Source organism: Triticum aestivum, chromosome 7B (assembly GCF_018294505.1).
Source record: "Triticum aestivum cultivar Chinese Spring chromosome 7B, IWGSC CS RefSeq v2.1, whole genome shotgun sequence".
NCBI lineage: Eukaryota > Viridiplantae > Streptophyta > Magnoliopsida > Poales > Poaceae > Triticum > Triticum aestivum.
The window spans coordinates 611,181,676-611,203,301 of record NC_057813.1 but is presented as its reverse complement, the minus strand read 5'-3'; the positions used below and the strand labels follow the sequence as shown (position 1 = coordinate 611,203,301).

Below are 21,626 nucleotides of genomic sequence, written 5' to 3'. Positions count from 1 at the left end.
AGATATCGTATTATTCGTTGTTGTTCGTTCGATGAAATTTCCTAATATTTGATTGTTGTGTTTCTAATTAGAGCACCCCATAATCATCCAATATGAGAGGATGATAAATGAAAAATACTAATTATAAATTTTGAAGAGCCCGTGGCAACGCACGGGCGTTATACTAGTGAGTTATCAGGGGTGCAGTTAGCAATTATAATAGGCTGACCACCACTCCACCAGCAGACAAAAACTTCCCCTCCGTAAGTTTCTCTCTCAACCAGAAATCTCTCTCCCAAATAGATAAAGAAATCAACAATCAATCCCTAATTAATAGTGATGTCATTATGGCCAATGCTTGCAACCAGGCGTATGTGATCCATGCAAACCAGCTATTCCCGCATCAATTCCTCACCCAATCAACGCCTCCTAGTCTGCACGTGTTTGTTGTTACGGAGGATGAAGGACGCCTCGCCACGGCGTGTGCTCGGGTGAGGGGCGGCACCCTTGACGGCGCCGGGGACGGCTGCTGGAACGCGGCGAGGTGGAGCAGGGTCAACGTGGCGGCTTAAGCGGTTCGGGACGGCGCCGCTGCTCGATGGAGAACGCCGGGGGTGGCGGCAGCTGGAGCTTGCAAGAGGGAGACGAGAAGCTCACCGCAGGACGTGCCACCGCTAGCGTGTGAGGCGGCGCTCGTGCAGTGACGCCGCAATGGTCGTCCGGCGAGGCAGCGAGCAACATGACGGGCGCGGGCGGCACGCTGCCCAGACAAGATCAGGAGAATGATGGGAGACGCGGAGGAAGCGGTCGTTGCCGGCGACGACGGCGGATGCGTCGGACACGCGTGCTCGCCCACGGTCATTGCAGACGCAGCAGCCGCCCATGGACGCTCGGGTCGATGCAGGAGGACGAGGAGGAGCTCGTGAGGGCCAGCGGCGCTGGGAATGGATCGGATGCAGGCGGATCTGGCGATTCCATGAGGGCCGCGACTCTGTAGAGGAAAAAGAAAGAGAAACAAGAGGGAGAAAGAAGAGACTCCTTACTCTCTATACCGCTGCTGCTCCTCTAATCTTGTTGCCCCTTGCTAATCCTAATCTCTTTCTGCTCTCCGCTGTTGCTCCTTCCTATCTACTCCTCTCTGAATCTCCCTTTGATGTGCTTCTCTGAACCCCAACCTGCTGCTGCTTCTTTTCTCCCCGCTACCCCACAGCTGCTTCTCCTCTTCAGCACTTCAAGCAACAACAAGGACTGGATTCTGTTTCTCTCTCTGAAATTTTTGTAAACTTGAGAAATTTATGTTCAGAATTATGTAATATCCAGATTTGAGGAGTGCTTGCAATCAGTGATTGGTTCAGTTTCGTATTTGTAAATATAATGACACATTTTGTGTGTTCAAAAAACAGAGAAGCAATGTATATGTTGAGAAAGAGAAATATGGGATTTATCAGCATGGCAAGTTCTGCATCTATATGGGATCAATCAACATGCCAGCGTGTAGGCGAGGAGCTGCCCCTTTTTGAATTTTGCATGACAAGTTCTGCGGCTATGTGGGATTTCTTCATGACCATCAGCATGGATGTTCAGGTACGGATTTCTTCAGAACCATCGACACTCAGAACAATATGTATGCATGCAGAGAACAATTATACAAAGATGTGTGTATCTATCATACAATTCTACCACTACGTGCATGTATTTGTTTATGGATCATTCATAGTTACCAAGTTTTTATGGTCTCTAGGCAAACTTAATGTAATTTCACATGAGACAGTCATCATATGCAAAGACCTAAAGAACAATTGTTTGGATGGGCATGAGACGATTGCACTCAATGCGTGACACTGTATCAATCGTTAGACAAGATTAGTTATCCAAAGAAACTTCACACCTGATCTGCTTGGAATATAGGAAGTATGTGTGCCTTCTGTCTTATGAACCTACGTTTGTGAACAAAATATGTTCGCTGCATTTTCAGCTACCTATATGCCTAGGAAGACACAGCTTACATACTTTAGTTTTTTTTGTTTTTCAATTCTGTTTAATAGATGCAGACCAACAAACAAGTTCGAATTATTTTACTATAATTTTCTTATTGAGAATTGTTTGCCATTAATCTTTCTCCCTGTTGATTTATTTTCCCCTTAGCATCTATCAACCATCATTGCCCGTGACCAGTCTCGCTTTCCCAAATGCCTTGCATGCACTGCATAATTTAGTTCCACTCAATGCCAGCACATGATCTTCTCACAATATGTGAATAACAGACTGAAATTTTATTTGTTGGGTTCATATGTGGCATTTGCTCATTTGATTTTCACTTAAATGATCTTCTTACATTATGTGAACAACACACTGGAATTTTATTCCTTCAGTCCATATGTGGCATTTGCTCATTTGATTTTCAATTAAATTTGCGAGCGGGATACTTTAGTTAGAATGCAATTTAAAAAAAATGAAGGATCATTCTAAGAGGTTAGTGTGGAATGAAACTTCCTAAGGAATGTAGTGCAAAAGAATCTGTAGAATTTTTTTATAGGATTAATTCATTCATATAATAAGAGTGCCTAGAAAAAAAATCATATGAATTCAACCCTCTGAATTTTCAATGAAAATATTCTGGATCAAAGATACCCTAAGGTGGAATAGAAAGACTACCATGGCCACAATTATTATCAAAAGTGGTTGATGTTTGTTATGAACTATTTTGAATACAAATAATAGGAAATAGGCCAAACATTTACTAGACTTGGAGAAGATGTGGCGTGCAATGGTGTCCGATTTCTTAAATGGCTCGGTAAAAAACTCACTAAAAGAGAAATAAGATTCAAAATAGATGTTTTATTGCAGTTGATAATGTGTGCGCGGCACGTGCATGCTTACTAGTATTTCTAAAGCCGTGATATCTTTATTTATAACATCGAGCGTATACCTTTTCTTAAAAAGATAGTATTCCTTAACAAGGAATGCAAGTCTATTTTGATCTTTGTACTCCCTCCCTTTATTTTTAGTCTGCATATAAGAATTGGTCAAAGTCAAACTTTGTAAAGTTTGACCAAATTTGTTAGAAAAATTATCAACATCTACAATACTAAAGCTATATGGTATGAAAATTAATTCATGATGCATCTAATAATATTGATTTCATATTGTGGATCTTGATATTTTTTCCCTATAAACTTAGTTAAAGTTGACAAAATTTGACTTTAACCAAATTTTATATGCAGACTAAAAAACGAAGGGAGTATATTAGAGCACCTCCAATAGCTCATGCAATAACACTTCAAGTAAAAGGGGTGCCCATATAATTTAAAAAGGGTCGCGCTAACTGCCACACGTGCGGCAGGAAGGAAGACGCACTACACGTCTCTAATGTAAACAGATTGCCACGTCATCGCACGCATGCATGCAGGAATCTTTTTGGATTTTCAGTTTTTAAAATGTTTTTTCTCTTAAACGAAAAATCCGATTGAAAATCCGTTTTCACCATTAAATCCCTCACGACGAGATCTTCGAAACTAGATCCCATGTTGATATGTTTTGATGATTTTTTTTTTGAATTAAAAGTTGTCATGTCTATTGCATATGAATTGCCATGATGTTTACACTGAAGTTGCCATGATATGTTTCAGCTATTTTCTTCTACATTTAAAAGTAAATTTTGACATTTATAAAACGGGGAATTAAGAAACTAGACTTGTCATGAACCATAAACTAAAATTGCCATGATACATGCACGTAAAATTGCCATGGTTCATACAAAAAATAATTTTCATGGTCAAAGTACTGGAGTTGCCATCATCAAAATACTAAAATTGTCATGATCTACAAACTAAAATTGCCACATGGCAACTTTAGTTTAAGCCCTATGGCAACTGCAGTGTAAACATCGTGGCAACTTCTGGCAAAAAAAAAATTTGTCGAAACATATCAACATGGGGTCTAGTTTTGAAGATCTCGTTGAGACGGATTTAATGATGAAAACGGATTTTTAGTTTGCTTTTTTATTTAGGAGATACAACATTTTTAAGCCAAAAACCAAAAAAAAAATCTGCTGATGTCATCTATTCATACGTGGCAAAATGAGTGGTGATGGAGGCGTGTGGGCGATGTGCAAACGCCCACACGTGTGGGTGTTAACATTTCCGTTTAAAAAAAGTTCTCACGTGAGATTATTTTCTCAGTTCCTGAAAAAAACTTCCCTAAAAAGTGGATTTTGGCGGTGGGGTTGCACTAACGGCGAACTCCGGCGGTGGCTAACAGCGGACGGCAGAGGCAAGCGGAGGCAGTGTGGCGATGGTCATGGCAGCGGCGTGTTGGAGAGGGCAGCGTGGCGGTCACTGGTGATGGCGCAGTGGTCAGCGTCGGCGTGGTAGGTGTGGCGGTAGCATAGCGAACTATAGTGGTACTTAGATGACAGTGCTGGCATGACACTTTTACGGGAAAACCATCTTTTCGTATGCGGAGGAGAAGATTTAAGAATTTGAAGATCATGTAAACTTTCTGCACGTTTACAGAACTTCTGGAGAGTTATTTTACGAATATGTCATTAGAGTATATGGTTCAGCTTGCATGCCAGATGTTTGCAAACATGAGGGTTCTATTAGAATATTATATCACACTACCAGAGTGCCCGTGCGTTTTTACGGGCTATCATGTATATAAATAAATTGAACAAATGATTAGGGTCGTCTCCAAGTCCGACTCTCATTTCTCTCTTGTACGCCCAACCATGTTCGGACATGAAACGGTTGCCTAGCGGGCTTCTCAAAATTCAACCGTCTGGACAGTCAATCCTACCCCAAATCCAGACCATATGTGTGAGAGGAATATGGTGGTCCGCCATGTTATATTCAACACACTGGCCCAACGCAAAAAAAAAAACCATCCCACGATGGGCCCTTCTCTTTTTTAGTGGACCCTCCTCTTCTTGCTCGGTATCCCGCTGTAGCGGGACATTACTCGCTAGAACCCTCTCCTTTAAAACCACACGATGCCCATATCATCTTTCCCATGACACCCTATCTCCTTCACGCCATATTTCCCCATGGACCACCAAGGAGGAGTATCCCGCCAACCACCACACTCTCTGCCCTGAACCCCCCTGCCCCTATTCGCGTCGATCCACCACCGTCTGTTAGGTATATATGCATATATCAGTCGTAGAAATGCATGTTAAATGCATTTTTAAATGTTATAAATAATTCCAAAAAAATTATCGTCTACATCTCTACAAAAATATGTGCGCGACACAAACTTTTGTAAAAATACATCATTTTATTTTGCCTCCACAAAAAAGACAAATTTCAATGGTTGAAAATAGTGTTCCATGAGACAGTTTTTTGTCTTTTTTGCACACGAAAAAAAATCTTTTGAAACTTTTGGCGCACACATAGATGTGCAACAATTTTCAGTTTTTTTTAAACTTAAAAAGGTGTCTTTCGAAGTGGGTGCAGATGTACTTGGGTTCGTCCATGGATTTTCCCGTCCAGAGCTAGCAACATACAACTCATTTTGACCGTTTCCATGAAAAAATAGACAAGCTACCAGCCACACAGAAAATCAGGCCACCAACGAGGCTGTAAGGACCAGGCCACCTGAAGTCTCCCACAAACTACAGTTCTTTCGCCAGGCGCAGCGGAGCTCGCCACAATGTCTAGTTATAATTAAACGTCTACAGTTGCATCTAATCAAGCTATAAAAAGGAAGACACCATCTAGCATATATGGTGAGCGCATCCATATAACACAAGTATGCATACAGTCAAGGCATTCAAGAAATGTGTTGCATTTTGAGACCAACATAATTCATCTGTGTGTACTAATCAATAGTTAAAAAATAGCTAGAAATTATTTAGTCTAGCAGATAACTGGAAGTCTAGTCTACCAGGAAGCTAATCACAAAAACATGATAAAAATCAAAACCATAGTCTTTCTATTCCTGGCAATTGATCATCATATACAGGAAGATATAGTTCATATACCATTAGCAAATAATCTAGGCATATAGGTACAGAAGAGCCACAAGACTGATCCGAGTTTCAGCTTAACATCAACCAATTGCTTAACAGTCCAGAATAAAGTCGCAAAATTGCATCAAGAACAGGATCTGACACTTGCATTGTGGTGTTTTCCCACTGTATATCTGACACACACACTACATGCACTCTGCAGATATGTATCCAACCGGCTATACTCTACGCTCACCGGAATTTGCGGACTTCTTAGCCATGTTAGGTAAAGAAGCTCCGTAAGTGTCATTTCGTAGCAAGATTGCAGCCACTCCTGCCTGCTCCTATATGTAGTACTTGAAACCTTCACATGAAGACTGTCATTAAGAAAATGGTTGTATCAAAGTGAATCTTGTGAAGAGAGTCAATTCAGCTCTAGTGTTCAATGTCACAATGTCAGAAAGCAAGCAATAATAATTTAATTATATGATCAAGCCCTCAACCGGAACCCGCGACATGCCCCGACGCTCGGTCCCCATCCCGCACTGTTGTGGACATCCCCAAGGTGTCCCCAAGCCGACACGCGATCTGGCTCCAGCGACCAGGCGAGCCCATCGATCGGGATCTTGGCCAACGCCAGCGGGTCCCTTCAACACCGCCGCCCTCCGAAAATGTGCCCCCCATGCGTGTAAGGATGATTAGAGATAAGTATTAGTTTTTGTATCGTTAGGCATCTATATATAAGGCATCTACTTCATATTCGTAATCCCTAATCCGAACCCTCTCACTACTGGTAATTACTCTCATGAAAACATATCAGACACATGACACTCAGCATTAGTAATGACTGAACAAAAGAGGCATTAGAGTGTTTCAATAACCTGAATGATTGCTTAAACCAGAAAAGCAATTCCAACAGAAAGGCATGATCCTCTTCATTTTTCGATGAACCGAAGGACGAAAAGAAATAACCAACAGAAACCTTAGCCGGTGAAATAAGCGCCTTCTCCTTCAGTTCATATGAAAGAAATGGTAAATTAAATTTTCGCAAATTAATATTTCATGGCACTGATTTTATGTTCTACTATTTAGGATATGCCGAACCTACATAACATATAGGAATCTGATCATGACTAACTTTATATACCTATACATGACTACTCTACTACTCCAAAATTGATAATGTTGTACTTATTAAAGTATAAGATTCTGTAAATAGCTCGAGCTAAGTAATCCAGATAGGTGAAGAGACAATCGATCAAAACACCAGTACATCACATTTATATAGGCAGTGCCTTCTGAACAAACCCTTACTAATGGGTCTCATTATCAGGAAACTCATGATTCCCAATAACAGACCACAATATTAATTTCTATAGTAACGTAATACAGGATGTACCTTCAAATGTTGATTTTAGTCGCTTTCTTTTAGATTTTCCTGCATTGACCAGCTTATCCTTGAAAGTAAAGTTGAATATCAGATTAGCAAATTAAAGATTGGAGCATGAGATTAGCAGCTATATATTGCAACTTGCAAGCATGCATTTTTAACTGTAAAAGAGCTAATAAAGTGTTTACTTCAAGAAAATACAGCAGGCCAATCAAAAAATGTATATCTAAACGGTGAACAAAAAAAGAAATATACTCTCTACAAATAAATGATCAAAGTTTACAAATGCTTGGCTTGTGAACTACTTAGTTACTCCCTGCTACTAAAAAAAGTCAACCATACAACTAATATGCCCAAGCTTGAGAGAGACACAATCCAAATGAATTGCCAAAGAGAAGAAAGAACTGCAGAAAAACATGAAAGATCCCCCTGTACAACATATTGCAGAAAAGACCAATGCATTCTCAAATTACTTGCTCCTTCTGAGCTAAAAAACTCCCTGCGGAGCAAATGGTCGAGCTGGCCGTAGGAAGGAACACACTAAAACATGCCAAGAAAAGTGCATTGGTAAAAACAAAACAAAAGGAAAATATAGGAACAATCTTGCTCCTGCTGCTCCGACCAGCAAATCTCCCTCCACGGCCGACCCCGCCCACATTCACCACTGCACCAACTCCGTTGTTTTCCCCATCAAGGCAGAGCTCCCGTGCGCGTCTTGTTCGGAGGGGCTCTCCGAGGCCTCGAGGTCCTCATCAAGATCTCATCCTCTGAGTACTTCACCCCATACTTTTCGCCTATGTTCTGTACACCTGAATTAACATTCAGAACACAAGCCATATTAATCAAACCACTGTATGCATACCAAATTAACAGAGGAAAGGGAGATTTTTATCAGTAATTCGTTATGCATGGAGAAACAAATCCACACAACCCAGAAATGAACAGCAGAAACAAATCTGCCCAGGTTCTCACAACCCGAATCTACGAACATACACGATCGGAACGGGCTACGGGAGCACGGATCAGGTCGATCCAAACGCCACGCATTATCTCAGCATGTGCACCGCATAGAAAACATGCAAGCCTCCGTCAACCATGGGAACGGCCAGCAGAATCGAGCGGAACAAACAGAGGAACATGAATTGGAGCTGCGGTATATGGGGGAAGGGCGTAGGCCGACCTGGGCCATGGGCTCGGTGGGGCGAGGAGGGTGTCGGCGGCGTCGACGAGGATGGCCTTGTGCGTGATGTCGCCGTAGATGGCCCGCCGGTAGTCGTAGTACTCCCGCGCGCCCATCGGCTCCCACCTCGCGCCACCCGCCCCGACGACCGCCTCCGGGGCCTCCGCCGCAGCCGCCGGCGCGCTGGTGCCGGTCCGCTGCCGCCGCGGTGGCCGAGCGCAGGGGTGGGTGTGCTGCGCAGGGGTCGGCAGGTGTGGCGGAGTGGCTGATTAAGGCTGGTCATGTGGGGAGTAACTTAGACTAGTAACATGCATATGTTACTAGACTATGTTACTACCTCTATAGTGCATAGTATCATAGATGGTCTCATTTATTGACATGCATGACACATAGCAATATCACATTTATTATGTTACGGTATCTACCTATGTTACTATAACCATCTCTCTCTTCTTTAATTGCTTGCCACATAAGCATGTTTGCGAGTCCCAAGTGCATGATACTACTTATGTTACTCCCACTATGGCCAGCCTAAGGGCATCTCCAGCCGTTGGCCCCCCCAGGGGGCGTCTAAAAGCGCCGCCTGGGGGTGAGCCGGCGCAAAAAATGATCCTGAGGGCGAGTCGGTCCCCAGCCATCGGCCCCCAGGGCCGCCCCCAGACGCGTATTTAAAAAAAACCGTTCGGCGAAGTTATGATAAAAACTAGTTATATTTCGGCCAACCATGGCAAGTTTCGGCGAAATTCGTCCAAACATTACATTAAAGTAAAAGAAAGTGGCTGAAGTCGTCGCCGCCATCATCGTCGCCGCTGTCGTTGGCGGCGGCCTTCTCCTCGACGCGGGTGCCCCCGCTGGACCCCTTCCCGGCGTCGCCTTGGCGAACAGGCGGCGGCGCGTCGTCGTCGTTGTCGCTGTCGCATAAGACGATGACCCCGCCTTCCTCGCGGCCGCGTCGGCGCTCCTCGAAGCGGCGTAGGGCGGCGCACTGGCGCTCCTTCTCCTTCTCCCGGCGCGCCTTCTCCAACGCGATGGAGTCCTGGCGCGCCCATTCGAGGGCCGCGTCGTCGTCGTCGAACTTCGCGTTCACCGGCGCCAGCCCCGGCTCCGTCTTCACGGGCGCCAGCCTCGGCTCCGTCTTCACCGGCGCCAGCCCCGGCTCCGTCTTTGGCTTGACGAAGCGCGGAGGAGCCGACGAGGACGAGGCGCGCCGGCCGCCCCCGTTGATGACGATGCCGGCGCTGCGAGTGCGCCGACCGAGCGGCGTCTCCGCCGCGGGCTCGGCCTTGACGCCGAGCAGCGCCGGAGAGCCGGAGGAATGGGAAGAAGAGCGCGATGAGGAGGAAGAAGAAGAAGCGCCAAACCTCCTCGGCGCCCATGGCCCGACGCGTCGGTGCTGCGCCGGGGCGACCACCCTCGCCGGGGGGTACGCCAACGGCGGGTCGTTGCCGCCCTCGAGGTACGTGAGCACGCCCTCGAGTTTGCGGCCGGGGACGCCCCACCAGAGGTGGCGCCCCTCGCTGTTCTGTCGGTCGCCGACCACCGAAGCGCCGTTGGTGGACGCCAAGCGCTCCTGCTGGCGGCGCTGGAAATACGCCGTCCAGGCCGCGTGGTTGTCGGCGGCGTACTGGGGGAGGGAGCGGTGGGCGTCGGTGAGGGACGCGCGCACGATGTCGACCTCCTCGGCGAAGTACCTCGGTTTCGCCACGGCGTCGGGCAACGGGGGAATGGGCACTCCCCCGGCGCTGAGCCTCCACCCCGTTGGCCTGGCGCGCATGTCCAGCAGCGCCGGGATGTTCGCCTGGAACAGGAGCCAGGACTCCTGTTCGCGGAGCGAACGGCGGCCGAAGCCGTTGGCCGCCGCCTCGTCTCCGGGGAAGCGTTCTGCCATGGCGACGGCGAGGCCGGGCGGGCTCGGGAGAGGTAGAGGGAAGGGCTAGGCGGCGCTCGGGAGAGGCAGGGAGAGGGAGGGGCTAGACGTCGGCGAGGGGGGGGGGCTGGTGTGGGCACAGGGGAGTGGAGGCCGCCGATTTTTATAGCCGGCCCGCGCCCGTGTGTACGCGTGCGCGGGAGGGGAGGCGTCGGTGCGCCTTCCCGTGAAGCGCCGCCCGTGAGGAATCAATGGTAAGGCTGGCCGGCGGCAGCCTTGCCATTGATTTCCCGCGGGAACCGAGGCCGTTGGGGGAAGATGAGGCGCCGAGTCGCTGACGCGGCTGGCCCGCGTCTTTTTCGCGTCAAAACAGTTCGCCCCGGCGCCCCCGTGCGCCCCCTAGCGCGCCGGGTTCGGGCTGGGTCCGCCGGCGCTGTTTTCGGCCCAAGCCGGCGAAAATCGGGCTCCTGGGAGCGCGACTGGGCCGTTTTTTCGGCGCTGGCGCGAAAAAATCGCCTGGGGAAGCCTGCCTGGGGCGCGGCTGGAGATGCCCTAAGGAACCATCTCAAATAGTGTCAAACATGTATTTTTTTTGTATATGCCAGACCTTGGTTAATTTGTAATAGCTAGACCATCATGTGGAGAATACTCACCGTGCGTCCCGGATGAACATCTGCGTGTCCACGCTGGCTACCGCCCGCACGACATCTGGCAGCTGCCTACACCATGCTCACTCCCGCCACTGCTGCGAACATCGGCCCCACGCCCCGCTATGAGTCGCCTTGCACTGCCGCCTGCCGCACCCTCTGGTAGGCCCACAACCCGTCGTCGTAATCACCGTCGCCACCACCCAAGGGTTTGACTCCGAAGAGCGTTGCAACAGGCCATGTAGCTTGGAAAACATACTAACAAGGGTTAAAATGCAAACAAAAACCTACTGTCAGTTCACAAGAGCAAGTACTCGGAGTACTTGAAGTATAATCCAGTTAAAGTGTATTGAAACTAAGAAGAACATGCACATGACATCCACGCACCTGATCAATCTTCATGTCAAGCCAATAATCAGTAAACAAACACAAGGACAATAGAGAAAATCTGAACCAATGCTCCTGCTCCTCGTCCTTCCCGACACAATATCTACTGCTGGTTCAAGAAGTTACTCCTTTAGAATGAGGACCTATTTTTTTAAACAGAGTTTTTTCACAAGCAGAAAAAGAAAAAAAATAACATGTAAGATAAGAAAAAAATCTACATCTTGGGAAATTAAGTATACATACAACAGAACTATATTTCTGTGACAACAGTAGTAACTTTGTTGGGAGCTTGAATACAAATATTCATGTTGGTTGTTCCTCAAGCAAATAACAGAAAATGGTTAGAAAAGTTAGGATATGTTCTATTTTCATGTGACATTTAAAGGTATGATCATTAAAAATACATTGTTATGACCTAATCCTGTATGTATTAAAGAAAGAAAACAACCCTGCTTAGTCACCAATCCTAGAACCCTATGATGAAAAATTGGACAAATAACTACAGAAACCAACTATTGTTCATGGAATTTGCACCTGACATCACTACTTGGTTTTAGAATTATTTCATGAGGGCAAAGGTAGAGAATCTATGAGAATCTTTTGAGCTACTCTCAACCTTGTAAAATAGACTAATCTAATATTCAGGACTGGATCAATTTCTCTACAGAAAAAGATTTAAAACCTCCCCAAATGTAGAATGCTAGGATCTCCCCCATCAACTGCTCCTAAGAGAAGATGCCATTGAGACTCAATACTAATTAAGTAGTTCATACAAATCTAATGCAAACCAAAAACAGATGCATTGCTGACATATACAAGGGACCAATCAGCATGGACATGACTGTTGTGGGCTTTGTTGCTGCTACAAATCTTACTAACATGCACTTCAAAAGCTAAGTTTAGCTTAATGCCCTGATATATGTGCTTAATGCCCTGATAGATGTGCGTGGATGAATGCAACAATCATGTTTCTAGTGGCAAGTTCGTAACATGATGAGAGCTTGAAAATTAGAAGGGGAGTCGGAAAATTTACATCTCCCGAATCAGCTCAAGGAGGCAGATTCAAGAACCGCGTTGCGGACGACTCGGCCATGTACCTGATCAGCATGTTTATGACGTAATCCCCTCTAGAGCCACCTGCATGCTGCTAGAACTGAAACATGTTAGAATGGTTGAAAGTACTGACTAATGAGCTTGTAGATGCACTGAGAAGATATTGACGTGTAGATCTGGCGAAAATCTGGATACCTGAACGGTTATTCCGTCAAGCAGATCCCTTGCCAAAGTAAGACGATGGCACATGAGACCCAAATCTAAACTATGCAACAACTGAAAGAAACAATGATGAGTAAGCACGATGGGATAGGAAGTGTGTGTAGTGGTGGTTACATGAGATGGGAAGCTCGCACAAACGCATGGTAGGAGTGACCGAACAACCTAGAAACTCCATCGTTGGTTGAGCCAGCGAGGTCACAGGAGGACGAACAATTGATTGCGAGCCAAGGGGGAGGGAGCAGGCACAAGCTTGATGAGGCGATGAGTCAAATCCAGATCAAAAATACTCCCTCCGTCCGAAAATAATTGTCGGAGGAATGGATGTATCTAGATGCAATTTAGTTCTAGATACACCCATTTTCATTCATTTCTACGACAAGTATTTCCGGACGGAGGGAGTACCTGGGTTTGAAACTGCTCTGCGGCGGCGATTAAGAACCGTGGACGCGAGATCCGGCGGGGTCTTCCAGAGGGGATCGGCGGCGGCGGCGGTGGCAGCGATCCAGAACGGTCGACGATCCCGTGGAGGCGAGATCCGGCGGGGTCTTCTCGAGGAGATCAGCGGCATTAACCTGGAGGTCGAGGGGATCGCACGACGGCGGCGTTAACGTGGAGGTCGAGGGGATCGCACATGTTTTTTTGGATAAGTGTGTGGGTGGAGCCGGGCCGCCGCCGCCGCCGCCGCGGTGGCCGAGCGCAGGGGTAGGTGTGATGCGCAGGGGTCGGTAGGTGTGGCGGCGGCTGCGACTGAAGACGGGAGATGAGGTAGGGCTAGCGAGGGAGTCCACTGGTTCTTTCGCCGTTTTGCGACGGTAAAACCAGCGGAGGGGAGGTGCTGGACGGAACAAAAAAAATCTACGAAGGTTAACCTACGAAAAAACCCGGACGAAAGTGGTGGGACGAAAATTGACCGACGAAGACTACCAACTGCTTTATTAGAAGTAGAGATTCCTGTTCAACTTTGCTCAAAGTTGTCGATTTGTCATCCGTGAAAGCACACGAAGGTGCTTGGGCTAATCAAGAAAGATAGCACGACAAAACACGTCAAGAGCACTAAAAAAAACACACAAGAATGCACTATGGAACGCCTCCAGCAAACCGCTGAGAACAATGACATGACGCACGTTGTTGCAACATAGATGTAACTAGCAAAAAAGTCCGTGCATTGCAACGGGAAAGAAAAAAACACATACTTTTAACCCGATAACCATGATTCAAGACCCTAATTGGTCCACGTCCTTTATTTTCACATGACATCACTTTTCTGTTGCCGACGGTGGCCTCAGCGCTCACACAACGAAAACGCATTTGAATGTGGTCAGTCTAAGTCCTCTCTCTCTATCTATATCTCTCCCTCTCTCGCACACTCTTTCAGAAAAATATAAGAAATATGTTGTTTTCCCCCGCGAGGTTCATGGTTATCGATGTTTCCTTTCCTCTCAATATGGTTTTAGTGGGTGTTTCTTTGTAATTACAAAAGAAAAACAGACTATGCACTATATATCAAGTTTGCACCAAAATTAATATTTTAGAAATATTTAACAGCTAACAATAATATCATATTTAGATTGTACACATTTTTCTAATCAAATTTCATATATAACATGTTAAAACAGGAGTTATGATTTAAAAGATATGAGTAATTTTTTTTAGATAAGCTGTTGATTGATTAACCGAAAAGTCAGGGGTTTTCTAAAAAAATGCAAAAAAAAGAGCTCGGCTATTATTTAAACGTCTACTGCGGATTAATTTACAGAAAACAATGGGGATTTTTTAAAAATGGCATGACGGTGACCAGCAAAAGCACTCCGTGCTTTATTAGTAGGCTAGCAAAAATACCCATGCATTGCAACGGAAGAAGATTAATATAAAATTTTAAGCAATAAAAACTGCATAAAAATCAAAAATAGGTGGGCAATGAAGCTATAGTTACATGTGTATCCATATTCTAATACACAGATAACTCCCATGGATACACATAAGCTTGTGGTAATCCATAATCTCTTTGATCCATGCATCCTCCAAAATTATTTTTATGCATGAAAGATAGTAACATCTTCTCGATGATTCCCTTCAATTAAGCAACCTCTTCACACAGCTGCTCCACTTTTCTGCCAGGATAAACATAAAAAATTGTCAACAAGTTGAAACGTTGAACCTAAATAACTCATATCCAGCTATTCCTTTCAATTGTACACACTGTCCAAATGTCAAAATTTCTGAACGGAATGCAATACCCTAAAATGATTCTCTGAAATCCACCACATCAAATGTCCCTATGCAGCAGCTTTCTTTGAAGCACAAATGAAGCAAAGTGCTGTGTTGATCTTAAATGATAAGCGCCGCCCGAAAATTCAGAGACCAAACTAAGACATAAAAGGGCATAGCTAAAAAACACATCTCAGATAAAGCTTTCCAACTTGATGCTGGGCTCAAAGTTGGCCATGGCTATCATGCCCCCTGCGCAACAATTAATAAAAACAAACTGATTTCAGATAAGCTAATTTAGAGGATGTACTGTCGACAACTCAATTTAGATAAACTGATTTCATATACTTGGATCACAACCCCGAATGTTTCCCCTTGAAACTGTAAGCATAAAACCTGATCCAAGTGCACCACAAAATTTGCTCGTTTTCTCAACATCAAGCTAAAATTTCAGAATCAAATTGCCAAAAAATATTTCAGAATTGAAAACACCCGGAGTACAATCGGATATAGATATATGTCCACAGTCCAACATTAATGATCCAAATCAATTTAAGGTGTATTGGAATTAGTGAGAGCTGCTTGTGGATGCAACTCAAACTGAGGCACAATATATATTTGGAACTTACACCAAGCTGAGCTTGACCTTGTATCATGAACTGTCCTGAAACCCACTCGCGTGCACACTGCGCCAGGAAGTTCTCCATCGTCCCCGCTCGCATACTGCGTTAGGAAGTTCTCCATCGTCCATGGCCCCTAGGCGGTTGCAGAACAACTCCGCCATCACATCACGCAACTGGCTGCAATCAGAAGAACGACGAGGGTCTCCTCATCGTTGATCTCTCTGTATCCACCAGCCGCACCAATAGGTGAGCGGGCACATGATACCCTGCTCCCAGATTAGTTTAAGCCAGAGAAACCAAAGCTGGGTTAGTAAGTTCGGAGTAAAAATATAACTGTCAGACAAGAACATGAGAGAACAAATAAGTGATGCAGTGGACAGCTAATTTTCTGACATAGTAACATCACAGCAAAAACTGTGGGTATTACCTAGCATAAATTGCAATACCAGAAGGAAACATCTCAGATAGACCAATAAAATTTGGATAACAATGTGCACTCAGTTGCACATTAAGTGGCTCATTACATAAATGTCTGGAAAATAAACTTCCCGCCTCAGAGAGAAATGCAAATACGTAGAAATACTTCGGGTTTCATCATTTCATAAAAAGAAGATTATTGAATCATAGGTACTGAGGTATGGTTACCACAGAAATGTATTAGCTTTCACATCAGGAAGGACTCTGCTACTAACAGTTCATTAATCCCTAAAACAGTGTTGTATATAGCTTCAGTTTCAAAATGTGACTCATTCTCGGCAAAGAACTCATGCACGCATCCATCCAGTTCAATGAAAGAGCTACCAGGCTGCTTGGTCTTTCTGCTACTGTATATTCCTGTCTTCACTTTGTTTGCCTCAACCCACCTTGATGTGGTAGCATAGACAGTTGTTTGGCTCCAATACTTGGATCCTTTCTGCTACATATACTCTGCAAGTCCCACCTCTCCACAGCCTCTGCAGGCAAACAACAACGACCGCCACATTACCACATCAGAAGCGATGGGCATAGGCCGACAGGCTCGGCATCGTCACCCAAATAGCAGGAAGACGCAACCTTGTATCGCAGGATGGCCTTCATGGAGAACTGGCCCAAAGATGATGTTGTAGATCTTGTGAATGGGCGCCCACCACAAGTCCGGTACTCCACCATCTGCAGCCACCGCGAGCCCGACAGCACTGGCCACACGCCCTACCGTAAAACGCTGCACACTGCTGCCTGCAACGCTGCTAGACCCATAGCCTGCAGGCGACCATCATAGTCGCCACTAACCCGGGTCTTGAATTTGACCCTGCCCTTTTAATCAAGTTCATAGTTCCCAGATCTTTGGGTCTGAATGTGATGGCAATCTGCATCATGGTGAACATAATGACTTTGACCCTGAAAAATCAGAGAAGGAAGCACAGCAGCAGCTCCTCCGATGCAAGCGTTGGCTGCCGTCACCGAAGGGGAGGGTGGGATGCAACACAACATGGATCAATTAACACATAAACCATAACAAAAAATTGAGCTCAAACAGAAGCAAGTTCATGAGCACGGGAGGCACAGGGACCTCAAACAGTACCAATTTTTTTTCATCTTTCAGTAGCAGCTCCCTAAATTGAAGATTGAACAATTCAACTAACAACTGCAGTTCAGTCAGGCCTTGCTATTCAATTCAAGGAACAATCTACACTTAACGGTATCAACAAAATTGACCTCAAACAGTAGCCAATTGAGCCCAAACTGTGGTAAATCCTAACCAAGAGCAATGCCTCAATGGCCACGTACAAGAGCAGAGAGAGGAGGAGGTGAACTCAACTGAAGACAGAAAGGAGGAAGCACCATGGGTGGTGCGCCCCGAGCTGCAGCAAGGCAAGGGCGACCCCTCCTTCCTCAAGCATCCAATCCTTGCCCTGCACATCTACCATGGAGGATCAAACCAGATACATGTACCATGGAGGATCAAACCAGATATTAGAGAAAGAAAGGGGGAGAGATAGGGGAGGGGATGAACTCACCACATGGGCACCAGGCGAAGGAGCAGCTTCCTAGAGATGGGAGCTGCGTGTGAGGGCGCGGTGGGCGTCGGAGAGGAGCCGCTGGAGGCGCGGGAGCCACGCCAGTGTGGAGGCGCCCGAAACCCTAGCCATGGTAAGGGCCTAATGTCATCGCTGGTGGCCGATAGCAGCGAGTCCCGTTGGGGGAAAAGACCCAGCGGAGCGAGGCGAGCTCAGACCGGTGCTGCGCGGTGGCGGAAGTCGCCAGAGAACGCCGGAATCGGCCGGCATCTGTGGCGGCAGAGATGTGTCCAGGGAGAGAGAGATGGATGGGTGGGGGGTCCACTTTTGGGAGGGAAGCGAAGGGGAGGGGCATAGGCCGCCGGCGGTGAGGGGGACGATGCGATGGGCGGCGGAGGCGGCGCGCGGTGGTCGGGCGACTCGTGCGGTTTGGGGGTGGGAGGGGGGCGCTAATTTTCTTTCCTTTTCCCTCAGCCGTACCGGTTGGCGTTAATTGTGAGGACTGCGCCTTGAATACCGAAAACAACAGGGGGTCTGGCGACCCCAAATTAGTACCACCTCGTTTATATTACGGTTTTGTCTATACAAATCGTAAAAACGTATTATGAGATGAGAAGAAAGCGTATTGTGACGGTGAACCTAGAGACCCAATCCGTGCTTTATTATTACTAGCACATAAGTCCGTGCGTTGCAACGGGAGAAAAAATTGACATGCATTTTAATAACACAACACCCTTGCGGACAGCCAGAAGGCCCAAGTCTACGACGTACCGATTGAAGCCTAGCGTTTTTTTACGTAGGTACAGATTAGTACCACCTTGGATTTTGGAAAAAATATGGATGTTCTGCAAAAAAAACGGAAAGCATAAATTCAAGGAAAAAAGCATATTATGACGGTGAACCCGAGGAGTCAATCCGTAATTTATTATTATAGCAAACATGCCCGTGCGTTGCAACGGGTGAAAACAGCCCTCACACGCCCTTACCCACTTAGCATGATTAAAGACCTCACCCTCATGCCCATAACATAATAAACATGACTAATACCTCATTCTCAGGTCCATATCTTCCATTCAATATAACACCAGACACATGTTTCTGCTTGTCATATTTGTCGTCCTCGTCGCCGGTGGTCATAGTACCAGTTTTCACTAACCAAGGTTGGCCAGGTCCAACAGCTGGATTGTTGAACCGCCTTCGTGTCCGGCCAAGATCAAGACCGTTGAACAAAGTTTTTTCAATCGGCTAGCTAATATAATAGGGAAAAGCATTGGAATAATATATGTCAGTGTCACCATGTAAAGTGAGTAGTTTGTGTCAGATAGACCATGAAATCTTAGTTGGACTTCTCTCATGCATTTTGACGGGTGTCACTGGGCGAGTGAGACTTGTCGTACGTGAAGACTTTATGGAGAAAAAAGATTCCTTCATATCCTAGTTTAATAAATTGAATTAAAACAATGCATCAGGTGGGCGTATTTCAAAAATTCCCCAAGTTTTATTAATAAGTATAGATTAAAAAATCATGTTTTAAAAAATGTTTGCCTTTTCAAATTTAAAGTTCAAAATATATTTGAGTTTTTAAATTTTTGCAAATTCTAAAAATAATCACAACAGTACCTCCTAATTTAAAAAAATGTTTGTGTTTTAAAAAATAATCAGTTTAAAAAAATTCTCTTGAAAAAAATCGAGTTTAAATTTTTGTTAACAACTTTGCAAATTTTCGTGTTCTAAAATATATTCACTTTAAAAAGAAATCCTCTTAATATCTGGCGCGATTGTGCGCTTAATTTGAAATTTCGCGCGGCTAAATGAACACCAAGTCATGTTTGGCCTAGTGGTAGCCTTCTGAACGCTTTAGCATGAGTGTCTGAGTTCGAGTCCTTGCAGCGTATTAATTTTTCTTAGAAACGTTTTACTGGCGCAGGCTGTTGGTTCCGTAATGGGCCGGCCCATTGTGGCTCTGCGCGTCTGCTTTTTCTTTTTTGGCAGAAACGAATCGGGAGAACGATAAAACTACCGCACGACAAACCACCTCGGACGTACGAATTGTAAGACCTGTGTGCCGTGTGCGTGCGGAGAACGCGGCGTGGGCCGGCCCAAAGCAGCGCGGTGTCAAACTACAGAAATTTTGACGGACGAACAAAACTACGAACGGTTCCCTAAATTAGTACCACCTCGTTTATATTATGATTTTGTCTGTACAAATCGTAAAAGCGTATTATGACATAAGAAGAAAGCGTATTGTGACGGTGAACCCGGAGACCCAATCCGTGCTTTATTATTAGGGAGAGACTAGCAAAAGACCCGTGCGTTGCAACGGGAGAAAAGAATACCGCACACTCTTAATTTACACAAAATGGTCTATAATTTGAGTATTTGTAACTACGGCCCAAACAAAGATGGTTTTTGCCTACAAAAGCGCAAGTTCAAGATTCTACATGTCTTCTATTTAAACAAAGCTTGAGTGTAGATTTACTACGTACAAAGAAAAGGGCAAGAGATCTTCTAGCAAAAAAGTCCGTGCATTGCAACGGAAGTAAAATAATATGGTACACCCCTATCCTGAAGCATGGCTCAGAACCCACCACAACTTCACTTCCTCTATTTGAACATGGCACTCCATTTAGAAATAGTAGCTAGTTCAAAATTATTCAGCCCATATACTATCTGATTAATTCCTGTAAAAATAGATTAAGAGGTTAATTAATTAGTCATCCCTTTGAATAGTAATGCTCACCTTTTGTGATATTAGGATTGGATGGTGAACTTCAGAAACTCACCTCATCTCCCCTTCTTCCTAACATATACCCCCTTCACTAGTCTCATGAAGACGAGATCTCTGAAGAATCAACATAGGACATGTAGAAAGAAAATAGTTATGTACCAGTAGGAAGCAACCCTATGCGTGTCCTCACTCGTTAATAATCTCAGGCCATGATTGCATCAGCATCTAATTGTTTTCGGTCTGCTACATGAATCAATTAGTTTGGAATAATGACCAAAATATCAAACTACTGGATGAGGTTGTTTTTAGTCTGCAAGACAGATCATTTTTTTCTCAAAATAATCACAAAGCTATCAAACTACTGGATGGAATGAACTAAAGAAAAATCTAGGGAGAGCTATTCGAATGGAACTATCGGCATGCAGAGAAGTACAACTTTCAGCAATGGTAATAAATAGAATGACCTAGCGCATGTCAAGCAATGTGAAAATGAATGTTCTTTGCGTAAACATTTCTTCAGCTTTAGCTAGTAACAAATATGTAATTCGCCATATGATATCAATACAGTGGAACATATAAGTACGTTCTTTTTCAAAACGTAGCACAAGGAACCAAACCATCCAATTAGTCGGTTCACATAAAATCAATCCACATACTTGTCATGTAGCAGACATTTTACCTTTGATAAACTAAGTAATTAACATTCGCAGCTATTGTTATATTTTCTTGTTAGGAAAAGCAATCAAAATTCCCAAAGGCATTAAGTTGTCACATAGTTGTATGTCTGTGTGTCTTGTCCAGAAGGTTTAAGCAACTGCCAAATGTGGCCTTTAAGCAAGTTGAGATTACTTTTTGCGGAGAATAAATATGATCCCAAAAGAATAATTCCCTGTGGCGGCCGAGTAATTAACTTCATAATTAAGCACACAAGCCAACCATAATCAAGCACACAAGTCATCTGCATCTTCCCTACAAAAAATTCATCTGCATTAATACCGTTACACTAACATGTCGCAACAACACGTTATTTTAGCATTATTCCTTTGGAATATGTACAGTGTAGTGATGAATGTGTGGAACAAAAAAGAGACGTGGCATTATGGTTGGTACATTGAAGAAGGCCTTGCTCTTGAGCTGGTTGTCCAGTGCTCATGAACTGAAAGAAACAAGAAGACCGTGATGAATAAACAACCAACGACACACAATTTGCTGATATTATAGGCCCTGCCGATTGATTCGCACACAAGCAAAACGCCAATCAGACCTCATCGAACTGTACTTGGACGCTGATGGCATGATCGGGGCTAAGGACCATCTCGTCCAGCGTCTCCATGACGGCCCTGCCGATGGCGGACTGCCAGTACAACTCAAACGCCCCGCCATCCCTACTCTGAACCC

The 21,626-nt window shown here is 45.0% G+C and overlaps 2 long non-coding RNA genes across 5 annotated transcripts; both read right to left on the bottom strand.

Moving 5' to 3' along the window:
- Positions 1–11,022: 11,022 nt before the first annotated feature.
- On the bottom strand, positions 11,023–12,700 carry LOC123162398 (uncharacterized). The gene is made up of 4 exons (XR_006481255.1): positions 12,646–12,700; positions 12,431–12,541; positions 11,398–11,503; positions 11,023–11,268 (listed from the first exon to the last, which is right to left on the bottom strand). It is a non-coding gene; the product is annotated as an uncharacterized lncRNA (long non-coding RNA).
- A 1,802-nt stretch (positions 12,701–14,502) lies between these two features.
- On the bottom strand, positions 14,503–17,926 carry LOC123162950 (uncharacterized). Of its 4 annotated transcripts, XR_006481594.1 has the most exons (5): positions 17,501–17,926; positions 17,302–17,403; positions 15,510–16,933; positions 14,910–15,132; positions 14,503–14,783 (listed from the first exon to the last, which is right to left on the bottom strand). It is a non-coding gene; the product is annotated as an uncharacterized lncRNA (long non-coding RNA). The 4 variants fall into 4 exon arrangements; XR_006481591.1 differs by lacking the exon at positions 14,910–15,132; XR_006481593.1 differs by lacking the exon at positions 14,910–15,132 and having other exon boundaries at positions 15,527–16,933.
- Positions 17,927–21,626: the final 3,700 nt, after the last annotated feature.